The following is a 20991-nucleotide window of genomic DNA, read 5'->3' on the forward strand; positions in this document are numbered from 1 at the left end:
GAAGAAGTTAACCCAAGTAGATAACAATATGGGATTCCATGTGATTTAAATTTTCTTTTTATACTTTTCTTTTATACATATTTATCCTGATTTTATTTTATAATTAAGTAAAGCTAAGCTATACATTATTTTGATGGTAGAATGAGAGAGAGCTTTGGGTGCCCAGAGGAGACAGGATTGAAAGTCATGAGATCAGGACAGGAAACCCAACAAGGAGACTGCTGGGATGTCCAGGTGTGGGGTGATGTTAGGGGAGTGTGTACAAGGGACTACAGGGACCAGAGCCTCAATTTCCCATTTGAAAAATGGGGCCAATAGCCAACTCATATACTTAAATTATAAAGGTCAAATGAAAACAGCCATCATTTTTTTTTATTTGTTTATTTACAGCATAACAGTGTTCATTGTTTTGGCATCACACCCAGTGCTCCATGCAGTATGTGCCCTCCCTATTACCCACCACCTGGTTCCTCAACCTCCCACCCCACCCCCCCACCCCTGCCCCTTCAAAACCCTCTCGTTGTTTTTCAGAGTCCATAGTCTCTCATGGTTCATCTCCCCTTCCAGTTTCCCTCAACTCCCTCTCCTCTCCATCTCCCCATGTCCTCCATGTTATTTGTTATGCTCCACAAATAAGTGAGACCATATGATACTTGACTCTCTCTGCTTGACTTATTTCGCTCAGCATAATCTCTTCCAGTCCCGTCCATGTTGCTACAAAAGTTGGGTATTCGTCCTTTCTGATGGAGGCATAATACTCCATTGTGTATATGGACCACATCTTCCTTATCCATTCATCCGTTGAAGGGCATCTTGGTTCTTTCCACAGTTTGGCGACCATAGCCATTAAAACAGCCATCATTTATTGAAACTTACTCCATGTCCTTGACTCTCCTACTTAATGCCCCCATTCCCAGTTGAGGATTATTATCTTTATCTTCCATGTGAAGAAACTGAGGCATGTTCCATCCAAATCCTAGCTCAGCCATAATAGAATAGAATAGAATAGAATAGAATTAGATATAATATAATACTGTGGGCCACAGTAGTTAGATTCCGAGCTTCAGTTTCCCTGTTATGTATAATGGGATAACAACAGTCCCTACTTCCTGGGGTGTTGTGTGAGGTCACTAGCACTGTGCACGAAAAGCTTGCAGATTACCTACCAGGATGGTCCAGGAAACACAAGCTGCCCATCATCACCATTACCCAAAGCTGTGAAACTACCATCCCAGAGTCACACGGCAAACAAGTGGCCACGCCAGGATTCAGCCCAGGTTTCTCTGACCCCAGAGCCCAGCTCCTTCCAGTTCCTGGTGTGAGGGGCTCCCCGGTCCAGTAAGAGCTCTGGGTGGCAGGTGCCTATGTGGAGCTTACTAGAGCTGCGTGTGAGAGGGCTCTGTCCAGAGCTGCTCCCTGGTAATCCAGTGTGGACAGGGGAGAGAGGTCAGCAGTTGTGGCCCCGTGGGGGATTTTGCGGGGACTGTGTTCGATGCAGCAAGCGGTTTCCCAGCAACCCACGCGCCACTAATGGGCCTCCCTTCATCCAACAATACACTGAGATAACAGACAGATTTAATTAAAAAGAACACGCGTCCTCCTCTGCAGGGCGGCTACGGCCAGGGTGTGGGGCCCGCAATTACAACTTAGCTCTATAAAGTCAACGCACAGGCGTGGGTGCCAGGAGCTGGTGCGTTTTCTAAAAAGAACACCCCCACCCCCACACGCCCACATTATTTATCGAGTTAATTTTGTTCTTTGGCCACAGGGTGAACCGACTCTGAGCCCTGACCCCGACTCGCCTCCTGTTCCCTGGCTGTGCCAGGCCGGCACTCGCCTCCTCTGGGGAAGAGCCAGGCTGGGATGGCCAGCTTTCACGAGGAAGCCCCGCGTGGGACTCTCCCTGGCTTTGTGGTCCAGACGAGGGACCCACTCTTCCAACAAGAAATGGCGCAGAACCTGCATCTGCCCCCTGGGGCTGGGTGAGTCCCGAAGGAGGCACACGGTGGGCACTCAGGAAGAGTCAGCTCTTAGTATTGTTGGTGGCCTGACTGCTGCTGGGGAGAGCTGCTGGAAGGATCCCAGGAGGCCTTGGCGAAAGGGAGGCTGGGAGGACTGGGGAGGCCCAGGCTGGCCACTCAAAGCTGTAGATGCAGCCGCTGAGTGGAGACTCTAGAGTCTGAAGGATCCAAGTTCGAATCCTGGTTCTGCCCATTCCTAGCTGTGGGGACCTGGGTGAGCGACTTCCCCTTCTGGGCTCTGTTTTCTCTTCTGTAAAATGGAAATGATAACAGAAACTTCCTTTTGGGTTGCAGCCCGAGGAATCCACAAGCTGGGCACCACACCTAGCATGGGTTGAAAGCTCAGGAGGTGTGGGCTGGGGCACGGCGGCCCCGGGGAGATGGCTTTGAAGGCCAGTAGGTGGAGGGGTCAGGGAGGCCTGGTTTCTTGCCTGGCTCCGGGCAGGTTCTCTGGAGGCTGGGAGCTGGCAGACAGAGGGGGCCTTCCCTGCGTTTCCTCTCCAGGTGCCCGCTGCTGTCAGGCTGGGGACGGGGCGCCTGCCTTGCCGCCAGATAGCTGGCTTGATAGCAGGGTCTGCGACACAAAGCTATCAGAGACGTCAACAGGATACTGAATGGGCTTCTCTGAGCGGCGGGTACAGGATTGCATTTGGCTCAGATTTAATTAAAAAGCCTCAAATCTTTCTGATAATCCTCCCAGCAACGGCTGGAGCAGGGCCTGAGGCAGGCTCCCTGGCAACGGCGCATCGTGCTGATAAAGAACGTTGGGTGGGGGGGACGAAGTGAGCCCCCTCAGCTGACCCAACGTCGCCGCTATCGGCCCTGCCCATCGCCCAGCCGGAGAGGGACAGCAGCTGCCGCCACCCTCCACCCCCACCCGCGCCTTCCCTGCTCTGTGCCCCTTCCTCCTGTGGGGCACATGGGTGGGTTGCTCTGTTCAGGGCTCTGAGCCCTCGGCCCCGCCTTCACACCTACCCCCCCAATCCAGCCCCCCAGGTCTGCCTTTTCTCCAGCTGCTTGCCTAGTGCACCCGCACTGAGCCTGGGGTGTCCAGTTTTGGGTCCTCACGGAACGGGCAGGTCCCTGGCTCTGCTTGGAGATTGAATCAAGAGGGGAGGGGTGAGGCCAGGCACTAAGACCTGCATCCTAGCGGTGCTGATCCCCTCCTACCTCCCAGGCTTCGCTGGCTGAAGGGTTATCTGATGACTGTCGGACTGAATGAATGAGTGACGCAGATGAACGAGCCTGAGCTTGGTGCAGGAGTTTTAAAATTTTTTTTATTTTTAAGATTTTATTTGGTAGAGGGAGAGAGAGAGCACAAGCAGGCAGAGCGGTGGGCAGAGGGAGAAGCAGGCTCCCCACCGAGCAGAGAGCCTGATGCGGGGCTCAATCCGGAGATCATGACCTGAGCCGAAGGCAGATGTTTAACTGACTGAGCCATCCAGGCCACCCGAGGGCAGGAGTTCCTATACCCTTTTTACCTTATTACTAGGCCAGTGACCTGGCAGGCAAATGACTTGCCTCCTCTGTGCCTTGGTTTCCTCCCCTGCACATCAGGGAAACCTGTCAGGGATGTAGGCTGCCCAGTGGGAGAAGAGGTGTGACCCCTGCCAGTTCTTCACCTCCTGCCCCCACCCCACCACCCCCCAGTAGGGCCTGAGGGGTGACCTCTCAGCCCCAGCTTTGGCTCCCCAAGGCCAGATGGCAGGGCTGAGTCGAGTCTTTCTCTTCACCTTCTTCTCCCTGGACCCTGCCTCACCCTGGAACCCATTATGAAATATTTTAAATATAATTATTTTGATATGCAACAATCCATGCAGCTCAAAATTATTTGTAGACAGAAGGGTGAAGCCCAGGGGGCACCTGGGTGGCTCAGTGGGTTAAGCCTCTGCCTGTGGCTCAAGTCATGATCCCAGGGTCCTGGGATCGAGCCCCACATCGGGCTCTCCGCTCTGCAGGGAGCCTGCTTCCTCCCCTCTCTCTGCCTGCCTCTCTGCCTACTTGTGATCTTTGTCTGTCAAATAAACAAATAAAATCTTTAAAAAAAAGGGTGAAGCCTCCTTTTTCTGCCTCCCCCTGCCACAGACAGCCACTGCTGTCAGCTTCTGGGTGCTCTTCTCCAGCCTCTTTATGCACATGGACGTTTGCTAAGATCACAAGATGTGAGCATAACCAAACTGCTGTGATCTCTACCCTGCTCTTCCCACTTACTGGATGCGGGAGATCTTTCCATGTCGCTGTGGAAGGGTGTGCTTTTTACAGCTGCATTGTAGTCCCCTGAGCAGATGGCCTGCTGTGATGGACATTTTGATTGTGCTCTATCTTTTGTTTTTATTAACTAAGCTGCGTAGGAGAACCTTGTACACGCGTCATTGGGTCGTTTGTCTGTAGAGCAGTTTCCAGAATAGGACCTGTCGTGTTGCAGGTGTAATCCATTTTTTTAAAAAGATTTTATTTATTTATTTGACAGAGAGAGATCACAAGTAGACAGAGAGGCAGGCAGAGAGAGAGAGAGGGAAGCAGGCTCGCTGCTGAGCAGAGAGCCCGATGCGGGACTCGATCCCAGGACCCTGAGATCATGACCTGAGCCGAAGGCAGCGGCTTAACCCACTGAGCCACCCAGGCGCCCAGGTGTAATCCATTTTAATGCGGCAGCTCAGGCATTCTGTCATTCATTCATCCATCAATAGTACACCTACTGTGTGCTGGGCACTAAGCCAGGTGCAGAGGCCTGAGTGGTTGAATGAGCCAGGCCTGATCCTTGTCCTCTTAGAGTATCAACTTCGGCTCCATGGTCTTCCACCCACCCCTGTCTACTGCTGCTGGAGGGCTCCCCTCACTCAAGAACCTGCTCTGGCTCCCTATGGCCACTGGCTTACATTCAGATTTCCAGACTAAAGGCTGAGGTTCTCTGTCCTTTCTCATCTGGCCTCTTATGTCCTTTCTTTCCAGGTAAAGCCTTCACCAAAGCTTCCTTACTGACTTCACCTCCGGGCAACCCCAGAGAATAAGCCCCAGCTGGGTGGGTACCTTTGCTACCGGAGCACCCGTGATGTGCTAGGCTGCTGGGCTATGTTTGAGAGCACTGGCTCTGGGATCAGACCATTTGGATTCAAATCCCTTCCCATCACCCTCGAATCCTGTGTCCCTGGGCAAACCACCTAAGCTCTCTGGCCTCGCTTCTTCATCTGAAAAATGGGGACAGTAAACTGACCTGCTTCCAGGCTTGTGGTGAGAAGGAGATGATCTCAGGTGGCTAAAGCAAGAACCAGACAGCGGGCTGGCATCGTATGCTTGCTTAATTCCCCCAGATACCTTCTGAGTGGGGGTTATGGGCCCCACTTTACAGATGAGGAAGTAGAGGCAGGGCCAGGATTGGAATCCAGCATGCTGGGCTCCGTGGTCCTTACCTTCAGTCACCAGCCTCTCCAGCCGCCTGTGGGTCCCTATCTGCATAGTGACGCCCACCTGCCCACCACAATGGCCTTTGCTTTCGGGCTCTGTCTTTGCAGCCCTTCTGCTGGGCTCTGGCTTCTCTCTGCTTATTCATTCGTTGTGGCTAACGCACTGTTCTAGGAGCTCAGGATTCAGCAAGAAACAAAATGGATGTCATATGTGATGATCAGAGTTGATGGGGGAGGGCGCAGGGCGTGGAGGGAGAGAAGCCAAGAGAAGGAATTGTCTCAAAGGAAGGCTGGGTCAGGAAGCTGGGACAGGACAGGGACGCACGTGGAAGGGGGAGTGGCTTTGGTAGGTGAGGGGAGGTGGGCAGAGCCTGGATGGAGGTGAGGAGCAGGGGTGCTGAGGACCCTCCCAGGAGTTTGCCTGTGCAGGGGTGAGCAATGAGAGGGCCCAGATGCTGGTGCAGGGAGTTCAAGGACTTTTCCTTCAAGCATGGAGACCAGAGCAGGTTTAGGCCCATAGAAATATGGAGAGAGAGAGAGATGAGAGATCTCTAATAACAGGGCTGGAGGCAGAGCCAAGTGGGAGGGGCTGGCTACAGGCTAGGCGGGCCCCATGGTCAAGGACTTATGTTTGAGCCCTAGGAATTCAAGGGCACTTGTTGCCTAAAGCCCCGACTGCCCTGGGAAGAGGAGCTTGTTGGAGTCCAGCCAGCTGGTAAGGGCCTGGGGTAGGGGGGCCAAGGAGAGGACCAGATGGCCCTGGCGAGGTCTCCCCATCACCAGGTGAGTGCCCACCCAGAGCACTTGCTGGGCTGAGATCTTTACAGGGACATTCTCCTTTCATCCACACAGCACCCCAGTGATGAGGCATGAGCACTGTGCCCATTTACCGGATGAGGAATCTGAGATTGGAGAGAACGGGAGTTGGCTTGAAGCAGCCAGTCAAGGGCAGTGGTGGAATTTGATGTCTAGAGGCCAGGCCTTTACCCGGGACAGAATCCTGGAAGACCCCCTCTGCACGGGCCTTGGCACCTGCTCTCGCAATCCTCGCTCTCTCCTGGCCTGTGTTCAGCGGGGTTGGGCACTGCAGGCACAGAGGGAATCGGGTCCGGGCTCACCTCAGGAGCTCACCGCTCTCTTCCGACGTGGGGGTGCGTCACAGGCGCTCTCAGCCGTGCTCCTGTGCCCACTCTGGCCCCGCCCATTGCTGAGGTCTGGCCTCTGTCATGCTGAGAGCTCCTGGGGCCACCAGCCTCCCTGAGATCCAGACCAGAGGGCTGGGGAGACTCGGAGCCGAGGCTCCAGGAACAAGGACCTGTGTCACCTGGTTTTCCTCCCCCATCCCCAGAGTCCAGAGGCCTGTTGTGGTGTGGGAGTGGGGAGCTCAGGAAAGACAGGGAATGAAAGACACTGTGAGAGATGGGGTGTGCAAACTGGTGTGCCCAGAATGAACCCATGCAGACTCCGGGGACCTTCAGTGTCCCCTCCCAACGAATGGCAGACTTCCTCCAGTCCTCCTGCACTAGGACATCCAGGGCTCGGCCCTTCCCTGCTGGGAGTGCGGTGCAGGGAAGAGGACACAAGGACTCTTGGGAGATTATGAGACCCTGTGTGCAGGGGCGTCAGGTGCTGAGCCCAGCTGGAGAAGCTTGGGGAAGTGTTGGGTTGGGTGAGGGGCAAGGGAGGAGTGCCAGAAGCCGCACCCCCCCAATTCCAAGATGAGATTCTGAGCCATTGGCGATTCTATGCCGATTGGGAAGGCCCTCCGCTCTACCCGCAGTGCGCCGATGGGAAGATAAACATTTTTAATGGGGTGTTTGTTGCTTATTAATGTGTAAGAATCGTTTATGGGCCAGTAGTTGTGAGGGCGGAGGGGGTGGTCAGGATAGTGCCAGCCTGCCTGGCCATTGGCAAGAGAGGAAGATTCTAGAGTGCTCTTCTTGAGCATCCTGTCTCAGGATGGACGTGGCATGCCAGCTTCAGGGCTGCAGGCCATCTGCCCGGAATGGGGTTGGGAGGGGTGATCGGAGACCAGGGAAGGTGAGCTGCTCTGCAGGCCCCAGGACTCTGGGTACAGGGTGGCTGCGGGCTATTTCCCGTGGTCGTGTCTGAGTGTGCATTCGGGATTCGCTCGCACACGGCGTGCCAGGAGGTAGAGTGGGGGCCACATCCCAGATTGGGAAGTTGTACATGTGAAGGTGTGAGGGGCCTATTTCAGGAAGAGTGACAAGTTTAGTGGGGGCGTAGGGGAATGGGGTTCAAGAGGGACGGGGTGCTGTATGACTCTGGAGTAGTAAACCGAAGCCACCGCACCAGAGGCCTTGAATGTTGGGATGTCAGCAAACTGGTAGCGTCCAGCCTTCGTCTATGAGCTACCCGTCCTCGGACACCTCTAGGCCACCTCCAGGCCACCTCTAGGCCACCTCTAGGTGCCCTTGGCCACCTCCAGAGAGCCCGCTGGGCTGGGCCAGGGCGTGGTAGCTTAACTGTTTTTTTTTTTTTTTTTAAAGATTTTATTTATTTACTTGACAGAGAGAGATCACAAGCAGACAGAGAGGCAGGCAGTGAGAGAGAGGGAAGCAGGCTCGCTCCTGAGCAGAGAGCCTGATGCGGGACTCGATCCCAGGACCCTGAGATCATGACCTGAGCCGAAGGCAGCGGCTTAACCCACTGAGCCACCCAGGCGCCCTTTTTTTTTTTTTTTTTAAGATTTTATTTATTTATTTGGCAGAGCGAGAGAGAGAAAGTGCACAAGCAGGGGGAGCAGCAGAGGGAGAGGGAGAAGCAGACTCTCCCCGCTGAGCAGCGAGCCTGACATGGGGCTCCATCCCAGGACCTGGGGTCACGACCTGAGCCAAAATCAAGAGTCAGTTGCTTAACTAACGGAGCCACCCAGGTGTCCCTCAGCAAATGATCATTAAGCCCCAGTTTTGTGTCCCAACGTGAGATGAAGTAATGAATAAGCCAGATACACACAACACACACACACACACACACACACACACACACACACTCCTTTTTTTTTTTTTCTTTTTTTTAAAGATGGGATCATGCTGTTTGCGCTGATAATTTTTGACAGCTTCCCCATGTGGAAACACACACACGTATTTGACTTAACGTTCTTGTTTTATTTTTTATATTAAAAAATCACAAGGTAAAAATTTCAGAAGTACCAATGGCTTATATCCCATCCCCCTTCACCATCCACTGTTAACAATTTAAGGGGAGGGCATCTTTTTAGGATTTCTGTGCCTATATATGTAAATACATGTATTTTCCCATACCTGTACATGCATACAAACCCTCTATCCATGAATACTGCTTGGCATTAGCCTTTGGTGTTTAACCGTGGTTTTGTAGGTGGTCCCACATCAGCACACACAGATCCCCTTCATTCTTTTTAATGCTTCTTAGGATGGGTGTGTAATTATTTATTTAGCCTTTTCTCTAAACTTTCCATTTGTATCCAATTTTTCACATCTTCACTGAAAACTCCTATGCACGGGACTTATCAGGAAAGAAAGTACTAGAAGGCTGTTAACAACGAGTGTTGCCCTCTCCAGAAGGCTGCATCCGTTGGCTTTCCCACCAGCCACTCAGGACTGCCTATTTCCCTGCACCATCATCAGCACTGGGTATTACCACTCTTTTGAATCTTGAATGGTCCGATAAGCGAAATGTGCTATCTTGATGTTACAGTGACTTCCCTTTTTGGAGCATGGTTGAGGCTGGCACTTTTTCTTACATCTACGGGCCATTTTTATTTCTTTTTTTGTGAATTGTTTCTATGGTATTTCTAGATTTGTCAGAGATCCTTCTATGGGAGTTATTCACTTCTTTCTGTCATCTCTCTAGCAAATGTCCCTCTTCCCTCCAATAAGAGTGTATCTTTTATATTGTGCTCATTTGGAATACTTTTAGGTAGTTAAATATAACAATTAAAATTTTTTTTGGTCTTTGGAGTCATATTAGAAAGATCTTCTGCGGGGCGCCTGGGTGGCTCATTGGGTTAAGCCTCTGCCTTCGGCTCAGGTCATGATCTCAGGGTCCTGGGATTAAGTCCCGCCTCGGGCTCTCTGCTCAGCAGGGAGCCTGCTTCCCTCTCTCTCTCTGCCTGCCTCTCTGCCTAGTTGTGATCTCTGTCTGTCAAATAAATAAATAAAATATTTAAAAAAAAGAAGGATCTTCTGCACATTCAAGATCATAAAAATACCAACATTTTCTTCAAAATTCCCTTCTAAAGGCTTAAATCTTTAATAAATCTGGAATTTATTTTCATGTAAGGTATGAATCGAACTTAATTTTCCCCTAGGGTTCCCCTAATGTTTCTACTAATTTATTAAAAATTCCACTATTTCCTTATGGATTCGAATCCTGTATTTTGCCGTATTTAGTTCCCATTGCCTTTGGATCTGTCTTGTTGGCCTGCTCGTCACTTTTTCTGCCGGTGTCTCTTTGATTTACCGACTATAGTTTTACAACATGTTTTGTGATCATATAAGCAAACTCTCCCCATTAATCTTTCTTTTCAAAAAATTTTTGGTAATTCTAAAACGCCTATATTTCTAGATGAACTTTAGTGTTATTTATTTAAAAAATAAAAATTCCACTTCTTTTTGTATTTGGGTTACATTTGTAGATTACTTCAGAGAGAATAAACATTTCATAGTAATCAATCTTCCCATCCAGTTACTGAAGAGTGTGATGTCCCTCAATAAAGTTTTTTAGTTTATTTGTGTAGGTCCTATACATTTCTGGTTAAGTTCATTTGTAGGCCTTTGGTACTTTTTATGGCTTTTGTAAATGGGATCTTTTTCATTATATTTTCTAACTGCTTGTCACTGGAATATAGAAAGCTATTTCTACTTATCTAACCCCTAGCTATCTCACCAAATTCTCTTCTTAGCTCTAATAATTTTTTATCTAAGTGTGGATTTTTATTTAAATTCAGTTTAATTCCATTTAATTAATACATTAAATTGTATTTATTATTTTTTACTTAAGTGTTGAGTTTATAAGCAAACAGCATCTTCATCTGAAAAATGGAGATACTTTCTCTCCCGGTGTTTCTCCTTCCTCTGGGCTCCCTGGGACTTCACGATTATTTGGAGGGCGTGGTTTCTGTCCTCGGACTGGGAATCATGAATAACCTCCGGGGTGTGGTTTAGTGAGCTGAGCACCGCTTTCAACCCCTGGGGGTGGCCAAGAAGAGAAGGGTGTGTGAGTGGATGTCTGTGTTATCAGGACAGGAGGAGGAGGACTCCTGAGCCTGCCGAGCCAGGAAGACCGGGCAGCATGTGGCTGTCGCAGCTGTCCCCGTCAGCAGCCTGGGCTGCTTCATCTGTGTACCGCTGACGTCATTCTTAGGCACAAAGCGTGCACAGTCTTTTAAACGGAGAATGGGCACTGAATGCGGTGGGCGGTGTAAGTAGCTTTCCCTCATGGTGACTATGCATTCTTGGACCCGCATTCCTAGAATAAATGCTGTCTAATGGTGTATTATGCTTTCAGTGTCCCGCTAGATTCTCTTCCATTGGGTTTGACTTCCGGTGGCCCATCAGTATTTCAGAAGAGAGGGATTCAAAGGGCTTACGGCTCTGTCTTTGTGGGATTATGGTGGCAGACTTATACTAGCTCCAGGGGATTGTAAGGGAAACTGTCCATCTTTTCCTATTCTCTGGAATGTATTAATTGCATGCGACTGATCTCCTCTTTGGGCGCGCTCATAAGGCCATCTGGACCTGGTGCCATTTTAGGGTCCTCTTTTCCAAACTGGAATTAGGCTAGGTCACACACTTCCAACAGCTTTTCCCTGATCACAGGATAGAGTGCAAATTCTTCAGCCTGACATTCCAGATGTAGTGTGATTTAACTCTGCATCGCCTCTCCCCATTTCCTCTCCCTCTCTTATACTCTGGCCACACCTGACTTCTGGAAGTTCCCCAGACCCTAGAGGGGGAGACTGGAAGGTAGGAACATGTTTGTTTTGTTCAGGGCAAGATCTCTGGCACCCTGTAGAAGCATCCCTTTCAAAGGTGTTCTTTGAGTTCTTACTGAAAGGCATTCACTGTTAATATTGCCGTATCTTTTAGTTTAGGTCAACGCATGTTCACTAAGCATCTCCTTTGTGCCTGGTCATGAGCTGGCCCTTGGGAGAAGGAATCCCAGACCCTGTACTCAAGTTGCTGTTTGGCTGTTGGGGAAGCAAGTGAGCAGAAAGACCTTACACACGGGTAACTGTAGTGAGGGGGATATGAATGGACATCAGGGAACACTGGGAAGGCCTAACTGACCCAGCCTGGGGAGAGAAATCAGAGAGGCTTCCTGGAGGAGGTAGCCATGGATTTAGACTTACCTGATAAGCAGAACTGGGGACAGGCCGTTCCAGGCCAACAGGATACCGTGAGCCAAGGTCCAGAAGGAGGAGCCAGCACACCCCCCATCAACTCCTCGGAACAGCGGTTTTTGCCCGGTGGTGCATCCTGTCCTTACCCCTGTTGAAAATCTGCTAATGGCTTCTGAGCTTACTCCAGATGGATTCCAAGTCCCTGGCACAAACAAGCCCCCGTGCTTCTCTGAACTGGCCAGATCACTCTATTCCCATCACTGCTATTCCTTGCACAGCTCCGGCTCTCCTAACCCAGGGCCTTTGCATGGCTGTTCCCTCTATGGACTCACACCTTCACTTTCCACGTCTCTGCCCAAATGTCCCCAGTTGGTGAGGCTGTCCTCTACTCCTACAGGAAACAACCTCCTCAGTTACTCTCTGTCCTTATCCTGCTTTGTTTTCCTCCCTGGTAACAAAGTCACCTGATAGTATATATGCACACGTATGTTTATCTGTACCTACACACACACACGTGTATATCATAACCCATGATATGTATATGACTTTTGACCTTTTTTTTTTGCCTGCTAGAATGAGAGCTTCAGTAGAACTGGGATTTTCTTTGTTCGGTCTTGTAGCTGCAGTCCCCAGAGCGCCATCTAGAGGAATGTGCTCAATAAATACAAGCAGTTTGGCATTGCTGGGAGCAGGACTCCGCCAAAGGAGGTGGTGGGAAATGAGGACCAGTAGTTAGCAGCAGGAGGCTGGGGTGAGCCTCCGATGACAGCGAGGACCTTGATCTTCTCCTGGAGGTGATCGGGAGCCAGGGAAGGGTAATAGGATGAGGCTTATGTCCACTGGAAGGGTGTGGACTGGAGGGAGTGAGGGAGTGAGATTGGCAAACATTGAGGGCTAGTTACCCCCTTGCAGGCAAGAGGTAGTAGTGGTGAAGGGCTGGCGGTGGGGATGGCAGACAGAGAGGAGGCCAGATGGATGGTCTGGCTGCTGGAGGGCGAAGATGCCCTCGCTGGGCTGGGGGCTCCCAGGAGTGGTGAGGCAGCGATTCCATTCGGACGTGTCCCATCCAAGGGGCTCCTGGGCATGCTGGTGGGGAGGTCCAGGAAACTGAGCTCAGGTGGGTTTGGAGCCCAGGAGAGACGTCTGGACTGGACAGAGGTTTGGGGGTTGGAGCGCAGGGAGGATGACCTCACTGGCTTTGCCAGCATAACCACCACTCATAGTCTCCAAAGCAGCTTTTAATTGGATGCCAAGTGTATACCAGGCCCTGTGCTCAGAGCTCTAGGTAGATTCTTTTTTTTTTAAAGATTTTATTATTTATTTGACAGAGATCACAAGTAGGCAGAGGGGCAGACAGAGAGAGAGGGGGAAGCAGGCTCCCTGATGAGCAGAGAGCCCGATGCGGGGCTCGATCCCAGGATCCTGGGATCATGACTCGAGCCGAAGGCAGAGGCTTTAACCCACTGAGCCACCCAGGTGCCCCTCTAGGTAGACTCTTTATTGACTCTCCTCTGGAGTCTGGGGGTATGCTGGTACAGGTCTTACGACCAGTGCTCTGGAGAACCAACCAGCCAACCCCGATATGTAGAGTTCTCTAATTTCTATGGTATAACTACTCCGACTGTGACTGATTTCAACTTACCAACATGATGTCACCAGAAGTGGGGCTGGAAAGAGATGTGCAGTGGCTCACCATCATATGACATTTTTATAACACAGAGACAGTGGGCAGAGACAACCTCAAGAGCATCGGTAAGAGTAAAAGGAGGTAAATTTATAGGAATGGATGACTTGGGAGTACTTATTACCTTTGACGTTCATATCGCTTATTTAATAGTAAGTTTATAGAATTTAATTTCTAACAGTGGCTGATTTTAACAACCAGCTCCCAAAATGAATTCCTGAAAATTAGCAAGTGTTTTCAGGCTAGTATCAATCAATTCCAGCCCGTTGCTGCTGCAGTCCCACGATGTCTCAGGGAGGTGGAGTGAGGTCTGGTAAATGGGAGAGCTGGGTATCCTTGGGCAAGTAACTTCTTGTCTTTGAGCTCCAGTCTCTTCATCTGTAAAATGGGGCAATTAATGTGTCTCCAGGAAACTTTGGAGACTGAATGAACACATGCTTGTGAAAGCACCAGGCCTATAGTATGCGGTGCACATGTGGGAGCCCTAGTGTGTGATAGTTATTTTGATAATAATACTCGACTCGGATCCTGCCCTTAAGAGATTCATGGTTTAGTGGAGGAAGGGTGCCGGTGATAAGACATATACACGTTCATAGGATTCTGATTCAGGCAGAACAGGAAGGCTTCCTGGAGGAGGCTGCATTTGAACTGACTCTGGCAGGTTTGAGAGAAGGGGGGCCCCTGGGGGTAAGGAGGAGGCATTCCTGGCTGATGGCTCACAACAAGCCGAGGATCGTGCCAGGGAGCAGGCAGATGAGGCTACGGGCCATGAAAGGGACATCGATGCCAAGACAGAGTCTGAACTTTCCTCTGAGGGCTGTGGGGAGCCCCAGTGGCTGTTCAGCAGGGCCTCAGGGGGATCTGATTGGCCTTTTGGAACATCAGCGTGACTGCAATGGGGAGGAGGGCCAGGAGGGGGCAGGAGGGGAGGTGGCATTGGCCGTGGGTTGGGCGGGGTGGTGGGAATGGAGGCTCACCCACTGGGGTCCTTCTCTATGCCTGGGTGGAGCTGGGGGGTGTCCGAAGACATCGGCTTCTTTGAACCCCTCCTCTGCCATAGCTCCTGGAGGGGAGCAGCAGGGCTCCCTCCCTCAACCGCTATCGTCCTCAGACCTGCCTAGGCCCAGGTCCAGCTCCAGCAGCTAATCCTGGTCACACTGGGTCCCAAGGCCGGGGCGGGGCAGCCGGGCAGCTGGCCTCAATTAGCCGGGGAGCCGGGTCTGGACAGTGTCATTAGGAGAAAACCAGAGCCCGGCCATAAACTCTAATGAATGCATTAATGGAAGACTTGTGCGCCTCAAAGGGAAAAAAAAAAGCGGGTCTAAATAAAGTTATTAACACAGCCCACCTGTGTTCGGCTCTTGGCCTATATTGTTCAAATAGCCCATTAACTCCTGAAGCATCCAGTCTTGAAAGTGAGCCCTGCCTCTCTGAAGCAGACGTTTAACTGCGTTCATATAATTCAATTAGATTCCACAGTCATGGTCCAAAGGCATTCTCTGGGCTTTCATCTCGGTAATGGCCTGCAGGCCGGTGTGGGGAACAGGGGGTTAAAAAGAGGGGCTTGGAACCTGCCTTTTGGCCTGACTCACCCCATCACCTGGAGGGGCCTCCAGATGAGTTTCCTGGGGCAGAATGCATTCCTTCTCCACCCACGCTCAGATGGCCTTTGGTGCCTGGAATTTGAACCCAGACCCTTCTCGCGCCTTCTCCGTCCAGCCTCCAGGCCCACCCCAGCCCCTGCTTCGTCTCCATCCCCCCTCGTCCGGCTGTCCAGCAGTCCGAGGACCCCGACTCCACTCAGCTGACCCTATTAATAAAGAGTTAAGAAAATTCATTAGGAAGTGGGCCTTTTATAGATTCCATTAAAGCCTTCTTCCTACTTCTGTCACCGAGAAAGGATAAAAATCCTTTTATCACTGTACAACTTGTTAATGTTCCACCCCGGGAGCACTTCGTCTGTAATAAACATCTTCACAAAATATGCATCCCCAGGGAGGAGCCGTTAATTTCCTCAAGGCCTCACACATGTAAGGGGTTTTACTGCCTGCAGGTGCTTCGTGATACTGCGTGGGCTTCTAATAAACGTCCAGTAAAGCGCAGGTAGCGCCTCGGAGAGGGATGGGCCCGTGCACCTGTCCACAAAGGCCTCTGCACGCCGCACCTCCACCTTCTGTCGCCCAGCCCTGGCACGGCCAGCTTCGGGGACGAGCCTGCCCCTCGGGACGCCTGCAGGTAAGTTCCTACAGCTCTAAACTCCATCCGACCCGCTTGCAGAGCCTGGGGGGCGGTGGGGGGCAGAGGGGGGAAACCAGGGCCTCGCTGCCATTTGACGCCAGGAAAATTTCGCCCTGGAACGGCCACACCTTGGCAGGAAGGGCGAACACACAAAGCCCATGAAGGCGTGTTCTGTGGTTTATTTCTCTGTTTCCTTTCCTTGGTTGCTGGGAGTGTGGGGGTGGGGGGAGGCAGTCGCCCCCGTTAGGATCTGCTGCGGAAATGTGATTGTCGACAAATTTGACTTCCCATTTTCTTAATAACTGAGATGGAGGAGAAAGAGAGCTTGTCTCTCTTAAGTGCGGTTCGTACGAAATGTGTTTTTGCGTATCTTCAGGGCAATTTGGGGGATGTTAAAAATAATTGCTAGAAAAATACGTTGCAGTTTAGTCACTAGAAAAAAAAATTACTTAAGGAGCATTCCAAGAAGTAATTAGAAGTTTGCATTTAATAAATATCACTCTAGTCTCTGGGATTCTTTCCAAGTTGTGATCACCAAATTAATCGTGGGGTCTGTGTTGGGTAGAGATATGTGCCTGCAGATGTGATGTGTGGCAAGGGAAGCTGGGACGCTCCCAGTGGCTCTTTCCTAACCTCGACGTGAGCTGGAGAGCAAACCCTGGGCTGCTGGGGGTTCGCCGAGGCCCACAGGGGTGGTGGTGGGGTTGACGGCGGGGGTAGGGCATGGTTCGAAATCCGACAGCTTATGCTGCTTCTGGACTCTGAACAGCAGGCATTTCTGGGACCCTTACGTGGGGGCGGGTCTCTGAGAGACATGAGGTCCCGCACGGTGGCCCACAACTTCTGGAAATGCTGCGTGTTGGCGGTCACCTGCACAGACTTGCTGGCTCGGTGCCCGTGCTGGCTCGGGGCACACACACTTCGCCCCAGGAAAGCTGCCCAAGCAAGGGAGGGAAGAGAGAGGACTATCAGAGCCAGCCCTCCTGGGACCCCCCCCCCACAACCCTCCAGACCTGTAGGGGCACCACACTGGGGGCCCAGAGGCTTTTGGAAAGGGGAGATTCCTCAAATCTTTCTGGAAGCACCGAGGCGGAAAAGCTAACTCCGCTGTGTTTGCAGACCCCCTCCTTCCCAGCCGGGGGCGACCTCAGACTCTCACAGCCCCGGAACCCAGGCCTGTGAGGGGAGGCGGAGTGGGGCCTCCGGGATGTGCCCATTCCTGGTCTGGGGTGACCAATACTGATGATACTGTCGTTGCCGACAGCACCCACCGACAACGCCTGTCCTAATACTCGGGGGCTCTTGTGGTGGGTCAGGGTGCAGCACCTTCTTGGGAATCTGCCTAACTACTCCTTTGTAAGTGAAGCAGCTCAGGTTTAAGAGGTGAGGTTAGTGGCCCAAAGTCACCCAGCAGAGGGAGAGGAGCAGACAGCGCTACCCATGTCCCCTCCTGGAGTCCTCTCACCAAACCTTCGAGAGCGGTCATAGAGTCCCCAGTTTCTAGACGACAAACTTTGGCTCCCCTGGCAGCGGGGGAGCCTGGCACGGCTCTGACCTCTGCCTCCTTCCCCTAGACGTGGCTGCCCCTACCCCCCACTTCTCTGGGCTGGGAGGAGAGTGGGGTCATTTACCCCCTGACCCAGCCCTTGCCGGTCAGCCTGGCCAGGCCCAGCCGAAGCCATAGGAGGGCCAGGGAGCTTGGAGGGGCATCAGAAGCCACACTGGACATGATGAAAGCCCCGGAGCGCGGGACCCAGCCGAAAGGTTAGAGGAAGCAGGATTATTCCGCCCGGGGAGCGGAAGGCCCAGGGGGCAGGGGCCCTGGCTAATGGAGAGCACCAGATGCTGACCAGCTGTTCCTTGTCTCCTTCGGAGGCCCAGCAGGACCAGAAGGGCTTCTGCAGCAGGAGGGAATTAGGGGGGATAGGAGAAAGAACCAGCTGAGGGAACAGTTGGGCAGAAGGCGGCGAGCAGTCCTCTGAGGAGCTGTAAGAAGAAACAGGATGGCACCTCCTAATTGGGCCTGGGGCCTGGGGCCAGAGTGAGAGAATGTGGAAGGTCAGCCTTGAGAAACTGCAGATGTGATTTGAATGAATCACCCTGGCAGTTCTGGCATTCTGAGACCCCGAGCCTCCTATAGGAGCCTCTGAGGCCATTTCTCCAAGCTCACTGAGCAGTCAGGTGTCAGGGGAACCTCAAGTCTTGGGAGTATGGACACACGCAGGCCAGAGACAGCCTGACCCAGAAGTCAAGACCCTCAGCTGTCGAAGCCCCTAGACCAGCATGATGCCCCTATCCCCACAGCTTCCCCAAAGAAATGACATGAACCTGGAAAGGGTTAGGAAGGCCTACAGAGCCCCGGTTCTCCCCGCAATGAACACATGGGTGCTTTCAAGCCATTCAGCTGAAATTTCTAGGTGTCCACATTCCCCTAGTGCCCTTGACAATGGCTCCGTCTGCTCACTGGCTGACCCAGCTTGGTGCTTCCTCCTTCTGATCAGGGGCAGGGTCACTGACCTGGGGGGTGCCGGTGTAGGGAGGACTGGGTGAGACCCTAAAAAGCCTGCTGAGGGCTGGCATAGAGCTGATCGCTTCCTTCCTGCAGACCCCAGACCTCACTCCAACCCCCAGCTCATGAAAGGGAAAACTAGGGTACCGAGAGAGGGGGGGACAGGCACGTGGGGTCACACAGCCGGATGGTGGCAGCCAGGCTCCGTTCCCGGTGCAACCCAAAGGGGTGTTTTCGTGATGAACTTAGTGCTGCTTCTGGATGGGAAACTCACATGTCCCCGATCAGCTTCCTCCACCCAGCTGGGACTCAGGGCTAGGGCTGTCTGATAAAATACAGGGTGCTCCTTTCAAATGGAATTTCAGAGAACAAGGAGTAATTTTTCAGTGGAAGCATGTCCACTGCAATATTCGGGACATATTTATATTAAACAATTATTCCTTATTTGAAATTCCAGTTGAATGGTACCTCTTATTTTTGTTTGTTCTTTGTATTGTCAGATTTAGCAAGATACAAATACAGCTCTACCCAGAGCTCCTTCTCTAGCTGCCGGAGCCTGTTTCCCCTCTTAGGTGAGGACCTTCCAGGGCCTTCTCCAGCAGCAGGAACCCGGGTTAGAAGTGCTTGCTCTTAGCATTTGGAAACACCAGAGACCGCAATCACCCCTTTACTACTGCAAAGGGTAGAGAATACACTTCCCTGTGCTATTTTTCTTTCAATATATATATTTTTGTAGGGGGCTTGCAGGGGGGGTGCTCCCACACAATGAGAATTATTTATCCCTGAAACGAGGCATTTTTGAGTTCGTTGCTTGTAGAGAATGTGGCAATGCTGGCGGGCGGCCTCTGTGCTGTCTGGTTTCTCTTCGAGAATACGGGAAACAGCCGCTATCCGGGAAACTTCTCCCCCGATTTGCTCTGGGAGCTCATCACCTTGATTTAAAACTTGCTAGGACACAGGTGGACTTTTAAGGGGTAAATGGAAGGAAAGAGAAAGGCAAAGTACGAGCACAGGTTCTTGGGGCAGCTCTTGGAATGGGAGTCGTTGGATCAGTGGTATTTCATTTTTCAAATCATGGAGGGCTTTTTTCAAAAAATTGTTTCCAAAAGGCCATTGTATTTGCCCATGAATAGATTGAGGTCTTTTTCTTTCTCCCTTTCTCTTAAGCTAAGACAAAAATGTTCAATTATTTGGACTGAGCAATCAGGAAAAAAAAATATTTGCAGAGTCAAGAAAGGCTGACAGATGTGGAAAAGAGGGAACATTAAAAAATAAACATGCTAGGAAAAGTCGCGATATTAGATTTTCTTTAAAAATTTTTAATATTTGATTTTATACCTTGGCACAATATCCGAATCCTATTGTTTCAAATTGCCCTAATTAAAATGTCAACTATTGATGGCTTTTTCTCACGTTTTCAAAATATTTGATGGCTTTTTCTTTTTTTAACCTCTTCTGGGACCAGAAGAAATATCCCCGTGTGGGAAAATAACGCATTCAGTGTATTTCCTTTCTAGAATGGTATTCAGAGGCAGGCAATCCGGCTCTGGTCTTGAGATGTCCGAATTCTGCAAAGACAAAATCCCAGCTCCAGTTCACGCCAGAATGAGAGCAGGGGAGTGTTGGCCAGTGTTCAGCCAAGCCTGAATAAATGGGGAGAGTCCCTCATCACTGAGTGAAGGGTACAGCCGGCTCCCAAACCTGTCTTCATCCCCTTTCTATCTCCCATCCATCCTCTTCCCTCTAGGAGCGTAGAATCCAGATCAGAACCTTGGCCCCCAGCCTGGAGTCCGGAGGTGCAGCTGGATGTCAATTACGGCCCAATTCCAGAGGTGCCATCGAAGAGTTAACTAGGATGTCCCAGTGCGCAAATGTGGGATAATTGGGAAACAAATTCTACAAACATCCTGAAAGGGGCAAAAGACCTTTGATCTTTCTATAGAAAGGCAGACATTACAGACGTTACTGCCTTTTGGGGCCTGCACACATCTCCTACCAGGTTAGAGGATGGCATCTTTCTGAGAAATCAGCCGACACCTAATTCCATCATACCTTAATTATCCTAACTGGTTTCGTATGTCTCGGGGCATTTTCCCCAAAGATTAGAGCAAGAAGGACGGACAAAATAATTAAATATGCAATTTGCCAAGCGTGGGCAATACGGCTTTGAAATCACCTTTTCAGGAAGTTTTACCGCTTGTTCGTGGACACGTATATTACAGGCTTCAGACTTCTCTTTAAGCTCTTTTGATTGCCTTAATGGATTAATACCTGCGTGCCATCAGCGAGGGGCTGAGGCCCGAGGCTGTTTCTAATTTTGCAAATATTGCGCCTGCTTCCTCTGGTGTTATGACAAAAACAAGCATCTAGAATTTGCCTTCTCATTTAAAGCAACACGCCGATCCCCTCCAATAATTGCCTGGTGTCAGAATCTGCGTCTTGCCAGTGGTGTCGTCGGCTACAGGAAACTTCTGTGGTGCCAGGGGCCTGGGCTGTGGGCGGCTGTGACATGGGCAGGGCTGGGCAGGCCCGTGTTGCGCGTGGGGGCTGGGATCGGTTTTGGGGGGGCATTCCCGAAATGAGCCCACGTCTCTGGACTGCGTGACGCCTCTCAAACTAGGGCCCCAGCAGCATCCAGGGGTGCGGAGGAATGCATTACTGTCCCTGCTTAGGACTCCTGACATGGGTAAGGAACATTCCATAGGGAAGGGGCGGGGGAGGTGCTCGTCGGGATTTGGAGAAGAATCTCGGCTTAGGCTGCTGTATCCGGAAACCAGAGCCCCGGAGTT

General features: G+C 51.3%; 1 long non-coding RNA gene across 1 annotated transcript; it reads left to right on the forward strand.

Moving 5' to 3' along the window:
* The first annotated feature begins 1895 nt into the window (after nt 1-1895).
* LOC123952742 lies at nt 1896-20053 on the forward strand. The gene is made up of 3 exons (XR_006820704.1): nt 1896-1982; nt 15509-15690; nt 19950-20053. It is a non-coding gene; the product is annotated as an uncharacterized LOC123952742 (long non-coding RNA).
* The last annotated feature ends 938 nt before the right edge of the window (nt 20054-20991 follow it).

Source organism: Meles meles, chromosome 11 (genome assembly GCF_922984935.1).
Source record: "Meles meles chromosome 11, mMelMel3.1 paternal haplotype, whole genome shotgun sequence".
NCBI lineage: Eukaryota > Metazoa > Chordata > Mammalia > Carnivora > Mustelidae > Meles > Meles meles.